General features: G+C 44.0%; 1 pseudogene across 1 annotated transcript; it reads right to left on the reverse strand.

The window, feature by feature from the left end:
• Window positions 1-1216: 1216 nt before the first annotated feature.
• On the reverse strand, window positions 1217-20110 carry LOC310824059 (lysosomal Pro-X carboxypeptidase-like; annotated as a pseudogene). Its single transcript has 5 exons — window positions 19993-20110; window positions 14501-14670; window positions 2604-2734; window positions 2291-2479; window positions 1217-1478 (listed from the first exon to the last, which is right to left on the reverse strand). The product of its transcript is annotated as a lysosomal Pro-X carboxypeptidase-like (transcript).
• Between the last annotated feature and the right edge of the window lie 1418 nt (window positions 20111-21528).

A 21528-nucleotide genomic window follows, 5' to 3' on the forward strand; every position in this document is an offset into this window, starting at 1 on the left:
CAATTCGTTCCTATTGCCGACAGCATTCGTAGCCAGACTGAAGTTAACGTAACCTGTCGTGCTTATTGAGCCATTATCAGTCTGCTTCTTACAGCTTGCTTTGATTCCTCAAAATATTATTCTTTATTTAATATTATCTCCGATTTCATCGGTGAGGGACAACAAATCAGATATAAGCCGAAAGATTCACTTGCATCCTGTCCCATCCGCATTCTGTGAGTTAAAAGAATGCATGATTTCCAATGCGGGAACGAGAGCTGTGAACATCATGTATTTAATTCTAATACAGTATGTGGTACTTCTTAACCGCTTGAGAGGAAATACATAGGGTTGCCGAGGTGACCAATGCAAGTGACCCTAACCCAGTGAAACACCAAATTCCACTGAATCTGATACCTATGACTAACTAATTACAGTAACCTCAAAACATCCCAATGTCAAAACATGTTAAACACCGTCCTGAAGAACAAAGTAGGCCTATACAGTCCTTAGCACTGAGTCAGACAGCTCCTGCAAGTACAGGAAAACGAAGCCATTCCTAACCTAGTAACCTGCAACACACATTAAATGAAAGCATGATCATTGTGCAATGTCGCTGAACTGAGTTAAAGTTGTATGAGCCTCAGTCCTACAGCATGACACGGTAACCATGATCACTGAAACACTGGTGCTAGCATATTTGCTGGAGCACTCCTTGTTAATGGAGCTAGCTCTGACATTACCACTGAATTGCACCCAGTATAGCGAACCCAGAACCCAAGGTTACATTGTTGAAGCTAGAAAACACCACTCGCACTCGCAAATAACTTTGAACACTAAACTGATATTGCACACCCACAAGAGCTATTGAACATACAGTACATAGTGAAGAGTTCTTATAACTATTTGCTGTGTAACTCCTCACCCGGTACACACTGCTGTAGCCTACCAGTATTGTCACGGTATCCAGAAAATCGGGCCAAAAGAACCCCAACCAGACGACGGTAAGAGCACGACCCATCAGTATAACTCTCATAGCCAGTGGCGAAAACACTGTTTAACCATGGTGGAGTGTTGCATACTCGGCTCTTTTAAGCCCTGTCCCTGAGACATGTGATGATGTTTTCCTTACGTGTGAATCAGCTGTCCGTCACCCGACTTAAAGTGTCCTGCCTGAAGCAATGAAGCAATCAGCTCACATCTCAACAATATGGATGTACAAATCCAACTGGTGACTCTACATGAATGCATCTCTTTGGGGGAGCATTTCTGTAGCTTCTGGTAGTTTGGGGTCCAGGGAGTTCACAGTTTTTTTGGCCTCTCTGATCCACTGCTTAAAATAGTTAACCTCCAGAGCACATGCAGAGAGGACTGTGTGGGGGTCGTATTTGTTGTTGTAGCACAGGTCCAAGTGATGGGCTCCTTCAGGAATCACAATGGCAACCAGGGAATTTGAGATGTTTCTGGTCACTCTGCCACCCGATCAGGGGTCAAGCCCGCTGTAGGGCCTAATGAGATGGCAGTTACACTACAGAGGTTTGGCAAGGAAATGTGGCTATATATTGTTAATAGCAAAGCATAACTTAATATTAATAATCTGACTCCAAGTAATTTAAGTAACACTATGTGCAAAGAATTGTTGAGTTTGTGCTGATTAGTGCAAGAATGGTCAAAGTTTAATTGAGTCAAATGAGGCTTTAATAATACTATAAACTTGTAAATAAAAATAGACAAATACTTCATAGAAAAATGTTACATTCTACCGTCAGCGATAAATGGTATAGAAAGAGAGAGAGAGAGAGAGAGAGAAGACCACATGGCCACTCCTACAGTACTCAGGTTCAACTGAGACCTCACACCAAGGCAGAGAGAGAAGAGAAAAGAGAAAGACCTATCCCCTGCATTCTGCTTTTATATCCCACTTCAACCACAGTATTTAAATTAGAAGCTGTTTGCAAGGAGAACCAATGAGACCATCACACAGCATTACCACATTATTGAGACCTTGTAAAACTAGAAGAGATCACAGCCATTTGTCCCATCAGGGGAAGAGTCATTCGAAGATAGGGGCAGAATTGATGTTTTCCCCCTTCACCGCCATTGCTGCAATAGATCAGTAGAGTGAGTAGACGAAAGAAGCAGATTTAGTTAACTATGAATAATTCTTGGTGAAATTACTTAACCTGTATTAGATATAAAGAAATACAGGAAAAACTGTGTATTATCAGATATCTTGTGACAGATCATGCTTCTGTGGGAGCCAAGATGGCACCCAAGCCTGAATTATTGAGTAATAGCAGCAGGTGTTTACCTGAAGATGATGTTACTGTGGGAGACGATGTCCATTCCCTCATAGACTGTGTGTGCCCAGTCTGCCCATGGCTTCACCCCCAAACAGAGCATGGCACTCATCTGAAAAGGCCTGGAAGTTCCACTCCTCAGGCTCAAACATGTCCTGGACCTCATCAGTGCACAGAGGCATCACCATCTCTGTACAGGCCTGGAGGAGGTACGGTAGAGGCACCCAATTTACATTGCCTGATGCTATAATCACAGAGTAAAAACATATTTTTTTCAATGACATAAATAGAAAACATTGTTTTTCAAGAGTTACTTTGTTTTACGTGATAATACCAGTCAATGAAGCCTAGATTTCCAGTGGCAGTCAGAGATATTGAGACACTGCTTGGGAGATGCTGTGCAATAGCTGGAAGTCAAACACAGTGGTTTCAAAACCAATATGCTTGCAGACCACCTAACAACAAAACAGAATAATTAAAGGTGCAATCCAAATGGCTGGCCAGTCATACAGTAAATCCTTTTTCACTTAAAAGTGGTGGAGTCTGATTTGCATATGAAATTGAGTGGAATGAAAGGCTTAGCTTGAATTTATTACTGTTCACTTGGCAAGAGAGGAAGCACATTCTGTTTAGCCATGCATGATGATTAAAAGATTTAAAAACTTGACATGGTTCCCTGCCCCTTATCCCAACAGAGCAGCATTTCATGTTATAGTGGCTATTACATTACTGGCAACTGGTGCAGTTGAGATTTTAAAACTTGATTTTCATCACCTGTTTGCTTAGAACGTTGTTACTGCACTGTTGTTATGGTTGCGGCAGTTTGCTGTCTCTGTTCTTCTGCACTCTTTGTAAACTAGAGAGACTGTGCCTACTTGTCTGGAGGTGGTAGTGGAGCTCTGGCTATGTGGATTCAAAGGCTTTTGTCTACAAGCTGGGCAGGAGGTGGTGGTCAATGGACGAGGAGGGCTACAGACATGTCCCACTGCAGATTTATGGCATGAAAAATTGCAATTGCTCTAAAGCATTTGCTCCCTACTTTTTAGATAGGATTAGGCTTATACATTAATCTCTGCCAACAGATTTCCCTCCTCTAAGCCTTCAATGCCCCCCCTTCTCACAGTCACTCAGATAATCACATTAGCTTTGTCATAAAAAAAAGCTCCTCTTTGCGCCCACTGTCACGGAGGATGGGAGTTGACCACCAGTGGCTCTATACACCTTAGCCAAGGCTGATGGTAACCAGGCAAAACCCCAAAATACAGAGTCAGAGGCAGTAGGGAGGTCCAAGGCTTTTACTCGAAAACTTAGGTATCTTTACAATAGGCAGCAAGACAGTCTTAGGCATAAACGTTCATTACTTGACAAGGAAGCACTGCTAACAGAGGTCTTAATATACTATAACTAATAAGGTCTAAAGAGTAGAACACAGGTGAGAAACATAAACACAAAACACAATCACTCCTGTAATTAGTAGCAGGTGAGTTCCTAGGGCAGGAAGGACCAAATAAGGGCATCTCCAAGTCACTTCCTCTTGGTCCTCCTGGACGTGCTCTCTGTCGCCGTCTGCTGGTTGGACAGCCTCGTGACACCCACTGCCTAAACTGCTAAAACCACCAAGATTCAAGATTCAAGATTCAAGATGGTTTTATTGTCATATGCACAACAATTACAGAGCAATCGCTGGCAATGAAATTCTTAAGTCTTGGGCTCCTCCAACAGTGCAATAAGAAGTGTAAATAATAAAAATAAAAGAAACAACAACAATAACAATAGTTACCTAAATACAAAACTAAATAAATGTAAATGTAAATGTAAAATGTAAAAAGTGAAATGTAAACAGACGTTTTTATCCAGATGTCGACTGGTATAAAGTGGCATTTTATAAAGTGGCATGTTATAAAGTGGCATAGTTAAAGTGTCATTGTGGTGAGCTAAGTAGCTCAGGAGTTCAACAGTCTTATTGCCTGTGGGATGAAACTGTCCCTGAGTCTGGTGGTGTGAGACCGGATGCTGCGGTAGCGTCTGCCAGACGGGAGCAGCTGAAACAGTTTGTTGCTGGGGTGATGAGGGTCTTTAATAATCCGGTTAGTCTTCTTCCTGCAGCGCTGAGTGTAGAGGTCCTCCATGGATGGCAGCTCCGTCCTGGTAATGTGCTGGGCAGCTTTCACCACCCTCTGTAATGTCTTACGGTTGAGGGCGGAGCAACTGCCGTACCAGGCGGTGATGCAGCCAGTCAGGATACTCTCTATGGTGCACCTGTAGAAGTTGCAGAGTATCCTGGAGTCCATGTTGAACCTCCGCAGCCTGCGGAGGAAGAAGAGCCGCTGTCTTGCCGTCTTTGTGATGGCGTCGGTGTGGTGAGTCCAGGTCAGGTCCTCGCAGATGTGGACCCCGAGGAACTTGAAGCTGCTGACTCTCTCTACTGCCGTCCCGTTGATGGTGATAGGGGCGTGCCCGGCTCCCTGCCGCTTCCTGTAGTCCACAATCAGCTCCTTAGTTTTGCTGAGGTTGAGCTGGAGGTTGTTGTCCTGGCACCAAGATGTCAGGGCTCTCACCTCCTCTCTGTACGCCGTCTCGTCGCCGTCGGTGATCAGGCCGATGACGGTCGTGTCGTCAGCAAACTTGATGATGGTGTTGGAGCTGTGTGTGGCCACGCAGTCATGTGTGAACAGGGAGTAGAGGAGAGGGCTGAGCACGCAGCCCTGGGGTGCGCCGGTGTTGAGAGTCAGGGTGGATGATGTGGCGCCTCCTATCCGCACTGCCTGGGGTCTGCCCGTCAGGAAGCTCAGGATCCAGTCACAAAGCGTGGTGTTGAGCCCGAGGTCCCTGAGCTTCACAGCGAGCTTGGAGGGCACAATGGTATTGAATGCTGAACTGTAGTCAATGAACAGCATTCTCACATATGTGTTCTTCTGGTCCAGGTGGGAGAGGGCAGTGTGGAGGGCGAGGGCGATGGCGTCGTCTGTGGACCTGTTTGCCCTGTATGCAAACTGCATGGGGTCCAGTGAGTCAGGGAGGGAGGAGGTGATGAATGATTTGACTAACCGCTCAAAGCACTTCATGACGATGGAAGTGAGTGCTACTGGTCGGTAGTCGTTGAGGCAGGATGTTTTTGACTTCTTTGGGATGGGGATGATGGTGGACTTTTTGAGACATGTGGGGACCACCGACTGGAGCAGTGACAGGTTGAAAATGTCTGTAAACACACCTGCCAGCTGATCTGCACACACCCTGAGAGCCCGGCCAGGTATGCCATCCGGTCCAGGGGCCTTGTGTGGATTAATCCTTTTGAAGGATTTGCACACATCTGCCCTTGTTATTGCTAGTGTGCAGGGGTCCTGGTCCATCTGTACTTCCTCAGCCGGAGAGTAGCTCTCAAAACGTAGGTGTTAAGGTCATCTGGAAGAGATGGAGACACTTCCTCAGTCACACTCGTAGTCCCTTTAAAGTCTGTAATTGTTCTGAGTCCGGTCCACATGTGCCTTGAGTTGGAGCCCTCAAAGTTGGACTCCATTCTGTCCTTGTATTGTCTCTTAGCAATGTTAATAGCTTTCCTGAGTGCATACCTGGAATTGCTGTACTCCTCCAAATCACCTGAGTTGTAGGCGGCAGTCCGTGCCTTAAGTTTGGCTCGGACTTCTCCATTAACCCAGGGCTTCTGATTGGGAAATGTCCGTACAGTAATCCGCGGCACGACGTCATCAATGCATTTGCCAATGTAGCAAATCACCGAGTCCGTGTGTGTGTTTAAATTGTCGTCCTTAAACACATCCCACTCCGTAGTGCACCCATGCATACATTACAGGCATTGAGCCAAAAAAGCTCTGACCATTCTATTTTTATCACCTGAATTGTTGCACAAGAGGTGATTCTACAAATGCACCAAGCCAGCAAATATAGAAAAGGTAAACAAGCACTCAAATAAATATCTACACTACTTTTACGTATTCAACCTTTATTCATCCAGGTTAGTCTCATTGAGATAAAGTCAAAACATTCCAAGTTATTGGTATGTGATGTGTTTTTTCTATTCAAGTTGATTTGCTGTGTGAGACAAATGGGTGCATTGGAGCAGAATGTAAATGCACTCATGAGTTATACTGGGTGAAATGTCCCTTCTCTGCATTTCCATGTAACCAGCCACCATGGAACACCTCTGAGATCTAAAGGAGTGTCCAAATTAAAGGCTTATTGGTAAGAGAGAAGAAAATAATGGTGGCTGACTTGTAGCTGCTCATCTAAAGAGAAAGCAACCTCAAAATCCAACTATAAAATTAATATTATTGAAGTTAATTTACAGCTGGTGTAAACAAATACTACAAACAATTGGAAGACCACAACACCCAGTTGTAACAAGAATGACTGAGTGACAAAATCATTTGAATCAAAGAGAGACTGTCAGGGCAAACTTTTAAGTACAACCGAGAAAGGTTGCATTGCTTTTCAAAACATACTGTATAAAAGCATCGCCTGATTGGTAGCTATATTCATTGAGTAACACAGGTTGAATGGGTTCAGAGTGAAAGATGTTATGGAAAATACATTCATAGAACCATTTTCAGGTTATACACTTTCATATGACTGATACAACTTGTGTAACTACTGTGATGACATTTTCTCTTGCCACTCCTCTAAAGTTCTATAGCCATTGTTCTGAGAAGCACTGTATGATTTACCATATGAACAGCGGTGATCTCTGAGGGAGTGGTAGGAGAGAGCAATAGTGGGGGGACAGGCGCATCCTGTCGATAGGTGTGAAATGTTGAACGGCGATTAATCAATAAGAAAGTCTCCCCATTGTTCATTCTCTCCCGCCCTTTCTCACGTAAGCACAGGCCCATCAGCCGATAGCCTTGGCGGCGCCTGTATTATGTTTAAACTGTATAAAAGACGAACCTGATCATTGTCTCTTTAGACTTGTGCTGAACGGACCCCCGGTTCTACGCTGGGCTGCTGTTACGCTCTTGTCTCTTGTTTGCAAGCAATAAATACCGGACTCAGATATTGTGGCTACTCAGGACTTGTTTCTTGATTCTTACCTCCGAAGAGCTAAAGTACAGAGTGGTAAATCCTAGACTTCCACCACAATTTGGGGGCTCGATCCGGGATCGCCTGCCCTGATTTCGTCGTCTCTCTGCCAAGAAGGTCAACTCGTATACGGTCAGGATATATTCCTGGAGCCGAAATCCTCCCTTTGAAAGTTCAGAACGCAAAGGTTGAGAGAAAAGGCGCCTGAAAGGAGAGAGATGGCGTTTTCAGGAACGGCGAGTCCGAAAAGACGTTGAGCTCGGAAGAGGTAAGACCACAATATTTGTTAACCCTCCTATTATGTTAGGGGTCAATTTGACCCAATTCAATGTTTACTGTCTCTAAAAACATGGTTAACATACTTTTTTCAGCTAGATTTTTTATGACTTTTCCTAACTTTATGGGGTAAACAAGGCAAACATGAAATTAACCAAAAAAAAATGTCCTGTACACATTTTGTACGCATCGGTCGTGTTAGGGTCATTTTGACCCCTAGCACTATTGTTCTATAAAACCCTGATTTCTATCTCGTTTTTGTTGTGTTGGATGATACTGAGGGCACCTACACGTTCATTTGTGTGTGTGTGTGTGTGTGTGTGTGTGTGTGTGTGTGTGTGTGTCTGTGTGTCTGTGTGTGTCTGTGTGTGTGTCCTTCCTTGTGTGTGTGTGTGTGTGTGTCTGTCTGTGTGCGTGTCCATCCGTGTGTGTGTGTGTGTGTGTGTCTGTGAGGAGAAAACAGTTCCCACGAGATCTCTGATCATTCAAGAAGTAATGAGAGAGGGAAGACAAATTTCCCGCGAGAAATCTGACAGGACTCATAACAACTATGACAGTTCTCATAACAACTCTGATCATTCTCGCAGCATGGGGGGTGGGGCAAACATATAACCGCGGGAACTCTGATAATTCTCGCAGTATGTGGGGTGGGGCAAACATTGTTCCCACAACAACACTGATAATTCTCGCAGTATATAGGATGGGGCAAACATAGTTCCCGCGAGAAGTTTGATAATTCATGCAACATGGGGACAACCTTATAATAAGGGCTGCACACACAGGGCTGCACACACAGCCCTCTAAACCATTTCTCTTTGCATTTGTGCCTCAACTAAACATTTTGAAAATGACCACCAGACAGAGGAAAAGATTTGCTGCAACTGAGGTTCTGTCACAGATCTTTCAGGATGGAAGTGATATAGATGAGGATGTGTCTGAGACAGAGGATAATGTTGAGGAGGACCCTGATTATGCGGCATCCTCCTCTGATGAGAATGAAGCCAGTGAGATAGGACATTCTGACCCTCCTGTAGTTTCTCAAACACAAATAAACCCCCTTGTCATATCTCAACCACCAAGAACTAACATGACATCCAAAAATGGAAAGCTCCTATGGTCTGGATCCCCAGTTACAAGACAGGGTAGACTGACTGCAGCTAATGTCATCAAAATGGTTCCAGGCCCCACCAGATATGCTAGCAGTCATATACAAGACATACAATCTGCATTTGAACTCTTTAATTAGCATTTAATATCAACATAAAGCCCTGCAAACATCAAAACATAATTTGTTTTTCATTTTAGGTCAATGAATGAGATAGTACAGTGATTTGCATATTTCGTAATAGTCATATACAATCAATACTTGATGTATAAGGGGAGGTTGGGGGCAGTCATGTATTATTTACTGGGCTATAAAGATGGTCAGTAGGAAGGCCTAAAGTTGCTGAGATAGAAACTTGGTTAAGACTTTCAGTTAAAATCATTTTCTGCATGTTTACATTGCTCGGGTCAAATTGACCCGAAACATCAAAGTTGTAACTTTATTTGAACATAATAGGAGGGTTAAAAAAAAAAAAAAAAAAAAAAGGGGGGGGAAAAAGGTGCTAGCTATTGGGTTGGATGCCCACACGGTTAGATTCCGTTGTAAATTCTATCGGGTTGGATGCCCACACGGTTAGATTCCGTTGTAAATCCTATTAGGTTGAATGCGGTTAGATTCCGTTGCAAATTCTATCGGGTTGGATGCCCACACGGTTAGATTCCGTTGTAAATCCTATTAGGTTGAATGCGGTTAGATTCCGTTGCAAATTCTATCGGGTTGGATGCCCACACGGTTAGATTCCGTTGTAAATTCTATCGGGTTGGATGCCCACACGGTTAGATTCCGTTGTAAATTCTATCGGGTTGGATGCCCACACGGTTAGATTCCGTTGTAAATCCTATTAGGTTGAATGCGGTTAGATTCCGTTGCAAATTCTATCGGGTTGGATGCCCACGCGGTTAAAAGGTCCGTGTAAATTCTGGTTTGGTCTGCAGTTTGTTGTTTGTGTGTGTTTCTATTTTGTTTTGTTGTTTGTGTGTGTTTCTGTTTTTGTTTTTAATCTAGATAAACTTGTTGCTAAGAGCCGACGGGCTGATTGACACTTCGAGAAGAGGTGTCGGGGACACTCAACGTGTGGAAGGCACACATATATGAATATATATATATTTTCTATTATAATTTTTGGTATACCTAATAGTTAGAATTTGTATGAAACGCGTAAAGACCGGTGTGGAGACACGTGAATAAAAGGTAAGGAACTCACCTATTGTCGTTGACGACACTTAACCTTTTTAAAATACCTGAAAAAGTTGCTACACTAATTGATAATGGGGGAAGCGGCCAGTAAAGCAAACCCGCTGCCTTCGAGCACGGAGGGATGCGCTAAGATAATGATTGAAAAATATGGTCGATGGACATGCGAACAATTGCCTATGTGGGAGATTTTGGGTTTTCCATTGAACGGTAGCTTTAGCCAACAACAGATTAACATGCTAGAAGACAGGCTTGAAGTATTAAATTATTATGCTACAGATAAAATTAAGAAGTTACAACAAGGGTCACGCCGAGTAGATTGGAAGGCGTTTTGGGCTTGGAAAATGGAGGGGGCAGTTAGACAGTCACAACAAGAACAGGCTGAACAGTTTAAGAAGGTAAAACAAGTCGAATTAGAAAAGGTAAAGCCAGGAAAGGAACCACAAGTTGAGTCAGATAGGCCAGGGCTTTCTAACCAGTGTCCTATAGTATTCTTGTCCGAACAGGTTGATGCGGATCTCGACTGCTCCTCTGTCCGTCCTCCACCCTACAGACCCTTGACAGCACCACGGGCAGATCTGGCTCGCCCGAACCCAGCGTCGACTTACGGACGCAATCGAGGGCGAGGAAGGTTCGGAGGCAAGCGCAGCAAGAACGATAATTTTACGTACCCTAGACAGATGGGGTGCTTCCGCTGCCAAGCAGAGGACCACTGGCAAAGAGAATGTCCCGAGCGAGCGAGAAACGGAGAAGAACGGAGCCTTAAAACAAGGAATTACGGTCAACAATCCGAGGGGAACGGAGCGGGAAGGATAGTGACGGTCAGAGGAGGCGGGAGAGGTCCCATCAACGGCGGTACCCGGTGAGATAAAACCAATACGCAAGCACACACGTACACCACAAGTAGACATACAGGCTATTAGGAAAGAAAGTGCATATGAGGTACTACCTAGAATAACATTGAAGGTGGCTGGCAGATCGGTTACATTTGTTAATAGATTCTGGAGCAGGGTACTCTGTCTTAAGAACAGAGGATTGGCAACCCCCACCGAAACTCAGTGGAAGGGTAATCACCATAGTCGGAGCAGAGGGAAGAGGGGTAAAAGAGAGATTCACAGTGTATGATGAAGATAGTTATCAATATAGTAAACATTCATTCATATTATCTGACTGCTGCCCAATTAACTTACTAGGTAGAGACTTGATGTGCGGGATAGGACTAAATCTGTGGTGTTCAGAAGATGGGATTAGAATAGAAAGACGTGTAATGCAAACTATATCGTTGGGTAATGCACCACTAAATTATTTTTACGAATGGAACTTGCCCGTCTCTCGGCTGAGATCAATTGCACAGAAATTGTTGGCGGAAGCCGAGCTAAGAATTAGAATTATTAAGTATGTTCACGGATAAAGATAATTTTCATTGTATAGCTAAGGTCTCGGAAATTCAGTATGAGTGTTGGAAACGTTTGGTTCAGAGAGAAGCCATAGATGATATTTACACTAGCTTTTTAGGCATTATTGGAAAGAGGCATTATTGTTCCATGTCCTGACAGCCGTTTGTCGTACTCTCATGTTCCCCGTAAAAGAGGCCAAACAGGAAGGCCAACCACAAACCTGGCGCTTTGTTCGGGATCTTAAAAAGGCTAATGAAGCAGTCCAAGCGCGCGCCCCTATTGTTACGGATCCATATACTAATTACACATATACGAAGTAATGCTACATATTTCTCAGTGGTCGACCTAGCTAATGCGTTCTCCAGTATTCCTGTACATAAGGATTCCAGTTCTGGTTCGCATTTCGCTTTAAGGATAAGTGATATGATATATATATATAGATAGGTATAGATATATAGATAGATAGATAGGTAGGCTGATTGATTGATTGATTGATTTATAGATAGATACATGGTCTAGAGCCCCTAGGGGCTACGTTGAAAACCCAGCAGTATTTGGGCAGCTATAAGAGATAACTTTAGTATCTATTCAGTAAGAATTTGGTGTTGAAAGGGGGTAGGCACCCTTAACATATTTGGCAGAACAGAGCCACAAGGCAAGCCTGCAGAGAATACTATTTGTAAAGGTGTTGCTGTTGTTGTTGTTATTGTTATTTGTTTTTGGGCCATAAGCTCACCAGGGAGGGCAAAAGCCAGAGTACAAACAGAATAGACACATTTACTAAAATACCTAAGATAATTACTCAGAAACACCTGTTATATATTTTTTAGTTTTTGTTTTGGGTTGGCCTAAAATGATAACCCATGTTTACCAAATGTTTATTTTATTTTTATGAAGTGTTGTCACATGGAGAAGATCATGTGTCAAAAGGGGGGATGACGGATATTGTAAATAAGCATTATTCACAGAATTTGGCATAGTGTAGAAAGAGGGCAAATGGTTCCCCAATCAAGCCATCCTCCCCCTGATGGCCCATTTGATCATGTTATGATGAACTTTGTTGTTTTGTTGAGTTAAACCCCTGCGAGGGAAAGAAATATTGTTTAGTTTTTGTGGGCATGTTTTCTGTGAAGAAGTCGGACTGAACTGGGTTAAAGCTTTTCCATTGATCCTCACAGCTAGGCAAGGGAGGCCTAGAGCAAAGAACGGCCTGTCTCCTCATGGGATCCTGACTGGTAGACCAATGCTACGTGAATTACTCTATGCTAACATGCTGTGCTAACTTGACCAGAGTTTTAAGAGGCATCCACAGAACCATGAGGGAGGCACTCCTCACACCACTAGGGGGACCTCTCCACGACATCCAGCAAGGGGAGTGGGTGCTGATCAAGAACTGCAGGAGAAAACACTGGAGCAGTCCATGGTGGTTGGGTCCTTTTCCAGGTACATCTCGTCATGCAGTCTGCAGAGAGAGGCACGTGGGTACATGCCACACACGGCAAGAAGGCACCACCACTGGAGAGACCAGTGGGGACGTCAGCAGGCAGACCAGGAGCAACCCAGTGAGACCAGCCATCAGCGGGCAGACCAGGAGCGACCCAGCGAGACTAGACGTCAGCGGGCAGACCAGGAGCGACCCAGCGAGACTAGACGTCAGCGGGCAGACCAGGAGCGACCCAGCGAGACTAGACATCAGCGGCCAGGACCAGGCATGACCAGAACACGACAGGACCAGGCATGACCAGCCAGGAGGAGAGAAGCAGCAAGGCCCAAGACAAGGACAACACTGAGCCACCGCAGGGCTCCAACAAGAATCACGTGCTAGTAACCTCTGATTCCAACATAATTGAAACACCATGAAGCCGCCGAGACGATTGCGGCCTACGGAGTGGCTGTATATGAGCTACATAATGTGACATACTGTTCTCTAATAAGACAAGAGGCAAATTTTATCTGGGAAAGAGTGATTGTTCATGATAACGCAGGAAACCAAACCCAATTCGACCTCACCGTAGCTAAACCACTGCCAGCAAGTGTACTTAGTCTGCGGTCCAAAAGCTTACAGTTGTGTACCTAAAAATGCAGGTGGAACTTGCTATTTGGCCTATGTGACGCCCTTAATCAGGTGTGCACTTATCGCTTTCTTGATGAAAAATAGTTATATAGTGATGTCGGTGGTTGGCAAGGCATGTATAAGGAGGGCGGCCACCCATATAATGACAACTAACATGGTGCTCGAACGAATGGAGACAGGGGATGACTTTTCTAACCTGGATCCCTTTCCCGGGTTTAACTTATTTGATGAGGAGGATATGAGAACCTCCGTCCAGTGAAATATGATATTTAGGCTGAAGTGTTGTTAACATTCAAGGAATTGAATGTTAAAAGGAGGGATTGTTATGGAAAATACATTCATAGAACCATTTTCAGGTTATACACTTTCATATGACTGATACAACTTGTGTAACTACTGTGATGACATTTTCTCTTGCCACTCCTCTAAAGTTCTATAGCCATTGTTCTGAGAAGCACTGTATGATTTACCATATGAACAGCGGTGATCTCTGAGGGAGTGGTAGGAGAGAGCAATAGTGGGGGGACAGGCGCATCCTGTCGATAGGTGTGAAATGTTGAACGGCGATTAATCAATAAGAAAGTCTCCCCATTGTTCATTCTCTCCCGCCCTTTCTCACGTAAGCACAGGCCCATCAGCCGATAGCCTTGGCGGCGCCTGTATTATGTTTAAACTGTATAAAAGACGAACCTGATCATTGTCTCTTTAGACTTGTGCTGAACGGACCCCCGGTTCTACGCTGGGCTGCTGTTACGCTCTTGTCTCTTGTTTGCAAGCAATAAATACCGGACTCAGATATTGTGGCTACTCAGGACTTGTTTCTTGATTCTTACCTCCGAAGAGCTAAAGTACAGAGTGGTAAATCCTAGACTTCCACCACAAAGATCTCAAACAAATTTGAAAAAGAAGATTATAAATGAACACTATAAAATTGATAAATAAATAGTAGTATTAGAAGTAGAAGAAGTTTATACGTGGTTATACTGTATGTTGTTGTGGTCGTAGTTGCCATCGTTATAGTGGTAGTAACAGCTATATAAACAATGTTAGACATTATGTACCTTCAATTCTGTCAAGTGCTGTCCATGTTCTTGCAAAATATCAAAATAAAAAACATTACACTAGTGCCTGTATTTACATGTACCTGTATTGGCCAATGTGGGAGTGGCTGGAGGAAGGTAGCTTCAGAGGGATAGTCAACCATCGCCAAATTCACCCAGGTCTCTTGAAGCCAGGCCTTAAAGCCAACTGAGTCCTCCTTTTTGAGTGGGAAACACAAACTAAACTCACTGGACAGCCATTGGAGACCATCAGCTTCACAAATATGACCAAAAGAAGAGAAAAGCTCTCTGTTTGGTTGTTTACATTCAAAGGAGGGCTCATTTATACCAGTTGAGGATTTATTGTCAACAGACCTCTTGCCATGACCTCTTGATGTTGACATCACAGTTCATTCCACTCCTGGCAAAATCCTCTGTCAGAATTTTGTAAAAGACTCCACAAGGTACCATATCAGGAAACTGCCAGATTGGAGCAGAAGCGGCGAGAGCTCTGGAATACACCAGGAAGCAGTTATAACACATTATTTTCAACAACAAACTTTCTCAGACACAGATTAAGCACTTTTAATTTAGATTCTCCATTGAACATGGTCTTAAATCCAGGAATAGGTTTAATTGGAGTCTGGACAACTAGCCTTAGAACTACAAACTGCATTCTATGAAAATATGGGTTGACAAGATGGGCATCATTTATGGCTGCCTGAAGTTATTAAATAATCAGAATGAGTACAACTGCCAGAGTTTCTGTTTCAAAGCCGAGCTACACTATGACATCCTGAGGCCTCTTACCCAACAACAACATTGGGATATTTCATCCTCATCCAGGCAGAGAGCATCCCGCCATACGATCCTCCCACAGCAATCACTGAGCTGAGCTGAGCTCCAGACACAGTCTTCTTCAGCTCCCTGATTGCAACAGCAATGTCTGCCAAAGCCTGCTCTGATGTCAGGTAGTTCAGATGTTTGCTAACCTGTAGAAAAAGTATGCTAAATTTAAAGACAATATAAGGGTTTGTAATCCCACACCTAGGGAAGAGATCAAAAGAAAACAGATGGTCCTAGAACATTTGGAGAATGCAGTCAAGAGGGGTGAGGTCAGATTGAGGGGTTTGCTATAGGTGAAGAAAACAAAGGATCAAAGCTGGAGAAAACAGGATAGAGTAATTAAAAGTTAGGGTTGCGCACACCTTGATGACGAAATGTAGATCTTGAATGTTATTGGTGCATGTAGACAGGAAACAGAAATACGTTGAATAGAAGGCGTTAACCTGTGCGAAGTCTATAAAGGTGACTGAGGAGATAACGGGGTCAGCATTGCAAACCTGAACGGATACATATTCTGCGTGAATAAAGTCTTTGAATGAATCAACAGCTCTGGTTAACGGTATTTTATTTCAAAGTATTATATCTACGACAAAAGCATCTTATAAGTATTGTTGCTGGGGAACAAATTGTAGCGGTGTTCTGCAAAAACCAGCATGGCACCAACTCCTCTGCATCATCCCACATGAAACCCTAAAGACAGGCTGCATGGTAAATATTTGTCCAGCATTGAACAGACAGAGGTTATTACAGTATTATTGCAGAACCAAGTGATGTCCCCTTCATTGCCAGTATAGAACTGGGTAGGGCCTTCTTCTTGGTGCCAATCTGTGATTGGCAATCTGTGATCAATCAAAGTGATCAATCTGCAAGGACAAAAACATACAGTGGGGGAAATAATTATTTGATCCCCTGCTTATTTTGTTAGTTTGCCCAATTACAAAGAAATGAGCGGTCTATAATTTTTATGGTACTTTTATTTTAACAAATAGACACAGAATATCAACAAAAAAAGTCCAGAAAAACATATTATATAAAGTTATAAATATATAATTTGCATTTGATCGAAGGAAATAAGTATTTGATCCCCAAGCAAAACATGACTTAGTACTTGGTGGAGAAACCCTTGTTGGCAAGCACAGAAGTCAGATGTTTCTTGTAGTTGGTCACCAGGTTTGCACACATCTCAGGAGGGATTTTGGTCCACTCCTCTTTACAGATCCTCTCCAAATCCTGAAGGTTTCAAGGCTTTTGCTTGGCAACTCGAAGCTTCAGCTCCCTCCACAAATTTTCTATAGGATTAAGGTCTGGAGACTAGCTAGGCCACTCCATGACCTTAGTGTGCTTATTCTTGAGCCACTCCTTTGTTGCCTTGGCCGTATGTTTTGGGTCATTGTCATGCTGGAAGACCCATCCACGACCCATCCTCAGTGCTCTGGCTGAGGGAAGGAGGTTCTCGTCCAAGATCTTACGGTACATGGCCCCGTCCATTGGCCCCTCAATGCAGTGAAGTCGTCCTGTACCCTTAGCAGAGAAACAACCCCAAAGCATAATGTTTCCACCTCCGTGTTTGACGGTGGGGATGGTGTTCTTGGGATTGTAGCATTCAGCATTTCTCTCCCTCCAAACACGAGTCGAATTTATGCCAAAGAGTTCAATTTTGGTCTCATCTGACCACATCACCTTCTCCCAAGCCTTCTCTGAATCATTTAAGTGTTCATTGGCAAACTTCAGATGGGCCTGTACATGTGCCTTCTTGAGCAGGGGGACCTTGCGGGCACTGCAGGATTTCAATCCGTTACGGTGTAGTGTGTTACCAATGGTTTTCTTGGTGACTGTGGTCCCAGCTGCCTTGAGATCATTACCAAGCTCCTCCCGTGTAGTTCTGGGCTGATCCCTCACCCTTCTCATGATCATCCTTACCCCACGAGGCGAGATCTTGCATGGAGCTCCAGGCCGAGGGCGATTGATGGTTATTTTGTATTTCTTCCATTTTCTAATAATTGCACCAACAGTTGTCTCCTTCTCACCAAGCTTCTTGCTGATGGTCTTGTAGCCCATTCCAGCCTTGTGCAGGTCTACAACTCTTACCCTGATGTCCTTTGAATGTTCTTTGGTCTTGCCCATGGTGGTGGAGAGGTTGGAATGGAAGAGATTGATTCTATTGACAGGTGTCTTTTATACCCATAACAAGCAGAGATTAGGAGTACTTTTCCTAATGTGACAGGACTAATCTGTGTGCCTCATGGGCATATAACCGGTCTGTATGAGCCAGAATTCTTGCTGGTTTGTAGGGGATCAAATACTTATTTCCTTCGATCAAATGCAAATTAATTTATAACTTTATATAATGTGTTTTTTCTGGACTTCTTTGTTGATATTCTGTCTCTATTTGTTAAACTAAAAGTACCATAAAAATTATAGACCGCTCATATCTTTGTAATCGGGCAAACTAACAAAATCAGCAGGGGATCAAATAATTATTTCCCCCACTGTATGTCTATGAATGTGAGAATGGTTACATTTCTCCAGCCCCTTCCCTAGCTATTCATCAAAAATATTGGCAGGGTGACCACTTTGTTGTTGTTGAAATCCCAGATTGCCGATTTAAATGATGTTTCCATGGTAACAATTAAATCTTTGTGTATGATTGCATGACTGTATTATATGATATACAGTATGTGTACAATTAAATTGTATGGACTCAATTCAACTTAGAGTGATTTGTTGATTACACTTTTGCATTTTAGCAAATTTTAAGAGTGGCATAGCAAAGGGTCTGAATACTTATGGTCATGAGGTATTTCTGTATTTCAATTTTAATAAACGTACAGAAATTTCGAAAAACATGTTTTCGCTTTGTCATTCTGGGGTATGTGGATTGATGGCAAATTATTTTAATTTAATCCACTTTAAATTGAGTCTATAACACAACAAAACGTGGAAAAAGTGAAGGGGTCTGAATACTTTCCGAAGGCACTGTCTCTCTCCCCCGGGGCACCATAGCCGTTGAGATTCCCCATATCCATGTTCTCAAAAACATAACTCAGACACACAAGGCTTTACTTTGTTCCACGTAACACAGACAGCATCCGATGTGCCTGAGTATTCCCAGAGGGGCAATGTGATATACGCTGAACCATCTGTTACATGCATGTTTAGACATGGTTGGTCAAACAAACAAGTTAAGTACTGGTATGACAGAGTTCAATGAGGGTATATGAAGGCACTCCGAAGTTCACAAAGTCACTCCGGAGCAATTCCTGAGACCCAGGTTCCTTCAGTCCCCCCCTTTGAACTATCCTTCATAGTTAAACCAAAAATAGAAAGAAAAGAAAATAACAAAGAAAGAAAAAGAACATAAAATGAAAATATAATAACAATGTATTACATTGACACTGATTTTACTAGTGTTTGATTGAACTGTATATTTGGCTTGTTAAACAGTTTCTTCTTGAAAGGATTCCCACAGTACGCACCATTCCCGATTTGAAACAATTATGAGCTTGGCTCACGCCAAACCCATGACCCAGTGTATTTGATGTCCATTGGTGAAATAGTGGAAGGGTCAGATGAACAATAGATAGCCTGCACAGTGTCATACAGTAACAAGCTGAATTCAGGAAATGACTTCAGTTCTGTACAACAGGGGATATGAGGGTCAGATTCCCCACAGACATAGGTAAAATTCTATTCCACATGCTCTCTTGTTTTACCCCTATAGGTGTCACGCCCTCCACTTCCAACTAGCCGGTGTCAGTCCCTCTTCCTCTCCCCAGTCTGTGTGTTCCGTGTGTGGGTGTGGCTCCAGGCTCCTGCCAGCCCATTCACGTCCTGCCGGCCCATACACACCTGTGGCTCGTCTACTCATCACCCATCTGTGTTTTATACCCTGGTTTTCCGTCCACTCGTTGCCAGTTCGTCATAGTACTTCCTACCTATACATCCCAGCATTTCTAGTCTGTTGATTCCTGGTTTCGAAGTGTTTTCTAGACTGTGCTTCTGCCTAACCCCTGTCGGATTATCTGCCTTCCCTAGAACTGCCTACCCGTGTATCGACCCCTGCCTGGACTACACGCTATCCTGCCCTGCCTGCGTGCCCAGTCTACCCTGCCTTCCCGTTCCCCCCCCAAATCCTTCATTAAATACTCTATTATTTTACACCTGTGTCCAGACTCTGTGTTCTGCATTTGGGTTCACTAGCTCTGATTCATAACAAAAGGGATCAAAAGGTCTACTGTTATCTCAAGATTTGGCCACTGACCTGACCTAGTGTGGGTGGACAGCAGGACTACATCCTGCCATGGGCCTTTAGCAACACTGGGTAAAATATCTTCAAATACCTTGTGCCGTAGCAGCAAAAACGAAATCAAAGGGGTTGCATTGTGTTTCTTCAAGTCCACTGATTAGACCGTACAGTTGACTTTTTACCCATTGTAACAAACCTAAGAAATCTCCACAATGATGCTCCCATAGAGCCATGCTTAGGCCAACATTTATTCTAAGGGGTGTAAAATATATCTCCCCCAATTGTTTCATTCAAATCTATTTTTCTAAATGAATCTGCCAATCCCCACTTGACTTCAGTGATAACTGGTTCTGTGATGACTTTATGGAATACTTACATAGAAATCAGATGGTATGGCAACTTCCTACTCCTCAACTCATCTCTTTTGTCAGTGTTACAACCAGTCTTAGCCCGACGATAAACCATCCTTGTCTCTGCCTGGGGAATGGCTTGCTGGGTGTTTACTGGGGCATCTTCTGGTGGTGTGGGGGCTGGGCCGGCCTGAGCAGCTGTGCCTCCCCACCCGATGCAGGAATGCCACTGGGTTGGCATTGGTCTCGTGGCTGGTGTTAGCTGTTAGCATGTCGATTCCATGCTCTCCTCATCCCTCGGGGTGAGCAAGCGCTGGTGGGTTAAGGCTTTGGGCCGGCCGGGGCTGCTACCGCATTCCGTCTCCATGCAGGCATGTGCCATGGGCTACACAGATTGTGGGCGGTTGGTGGTTGCCCCAGGCATTATCCGGGTCTGGCTGAAGTCATCGTATGTGGGCGTGGGGTGGCCTGCGCCGGCGGACGGGGAGAGGCTGGTTCAGCCTGGGTGCTTGGTGTTGGCCCTTCTACCGAGATGGTACAGATTGGAGGGGCGGCATCTGCTGCCTGGACCGGTTTCGGGTCCTTCTTTCCGTTCAGTGGTGGGTGGGCTCTTGTCGTGTGCGGGCTTGGGATGGCTGAAGCCTCTGCTGAAGGCCGTGGCAGAGTAGATGTGGTGTAAGCGGGCGCTGGCCTTGTCCTTTAGATGTATTTTAGATGTGCCGGGGGCCCCAGGCCACTTGTTTTATGCTGATTCTCTCCTACTGTTTAATGTATCAGTTTTTCAGTTTGCAACAGCCTCTAATCTTGTGTTGTTCTCTTTGTGCTTATCTGTCCGAGGGGCTCTGAGGCCCTCAAAACGAGACTCCAGTTCCTGAATTCCTCCAGGCTGAGTCTACTCCACCCTTTATCCTGGTCCTTGCCGCCCCACCTGGGTCCCATCAGAAAGCTGCCCTTCACTATGAACCCCTGAACTCTTGCACCACACCACATTCCACATTAGTTCCGTAGGGGCGGAAGGGTATGCTTAATGATTAACAACAACTGGTGTACTGATGTGGAGCCACTCTCATCCTACTGCACTCCCAACTTGGAATATCTGATGCTTAAATGCAGACTTTTCTACCTCCCTCAATGATAACCGATGAGAATTATCATTACTGCTGTATACATCCCTCCCCAAGCGAACACTACAACTGCACTCAAAGAACTGTACGCGACAGTGAACAGGGTGGATTCGGCTCACCCCAAGGCCGCCTTCATCATTGCAGGGGACTTTCACCAAGCCAGCTTAAAGAAAGTCCGACCGAGGTACATTCAACACATTTCCTGCCCCACGTGAAGATAGATAGATAGATAGATAGAAACTTTATTTATCCCAGGGGGAAATTCAGGTTCCAAGTAGCATACAGACATAGGGGTATCACACATAACATACACATACAACATACAACATTAGCAGTATTTTATACAGGCGAGGTGCAGTTGTAAATGTCTTTGCAGTTAGGTGAGGTGCAAAAAGGTAAGGTGCAATTATAGCATTAAATACTAAAAACTAAATACGGGCTACATAAATATGGACTATTTTTAAAGTGCATTTAGTCCAGGTTGGTGGAGGGAGGTAGGGGCTGTGTATGAGACCTAGCATAGCTAGTAAACATTGTAGATAATGAGGTGAAACAGTGAAGGGACA

Source organism: Argentina silus (genome assembly GCF_951799395.1).
Source record: "Argentina silus genome assembly, chromosome: Y".
NCBI classification, from domain to species: domain Eukaryota; kingdom Metazoa; phylum Chordata; class Actinopteri; order Argentiniformes; family Argentinidae; genus Argentina; species Argentina silus.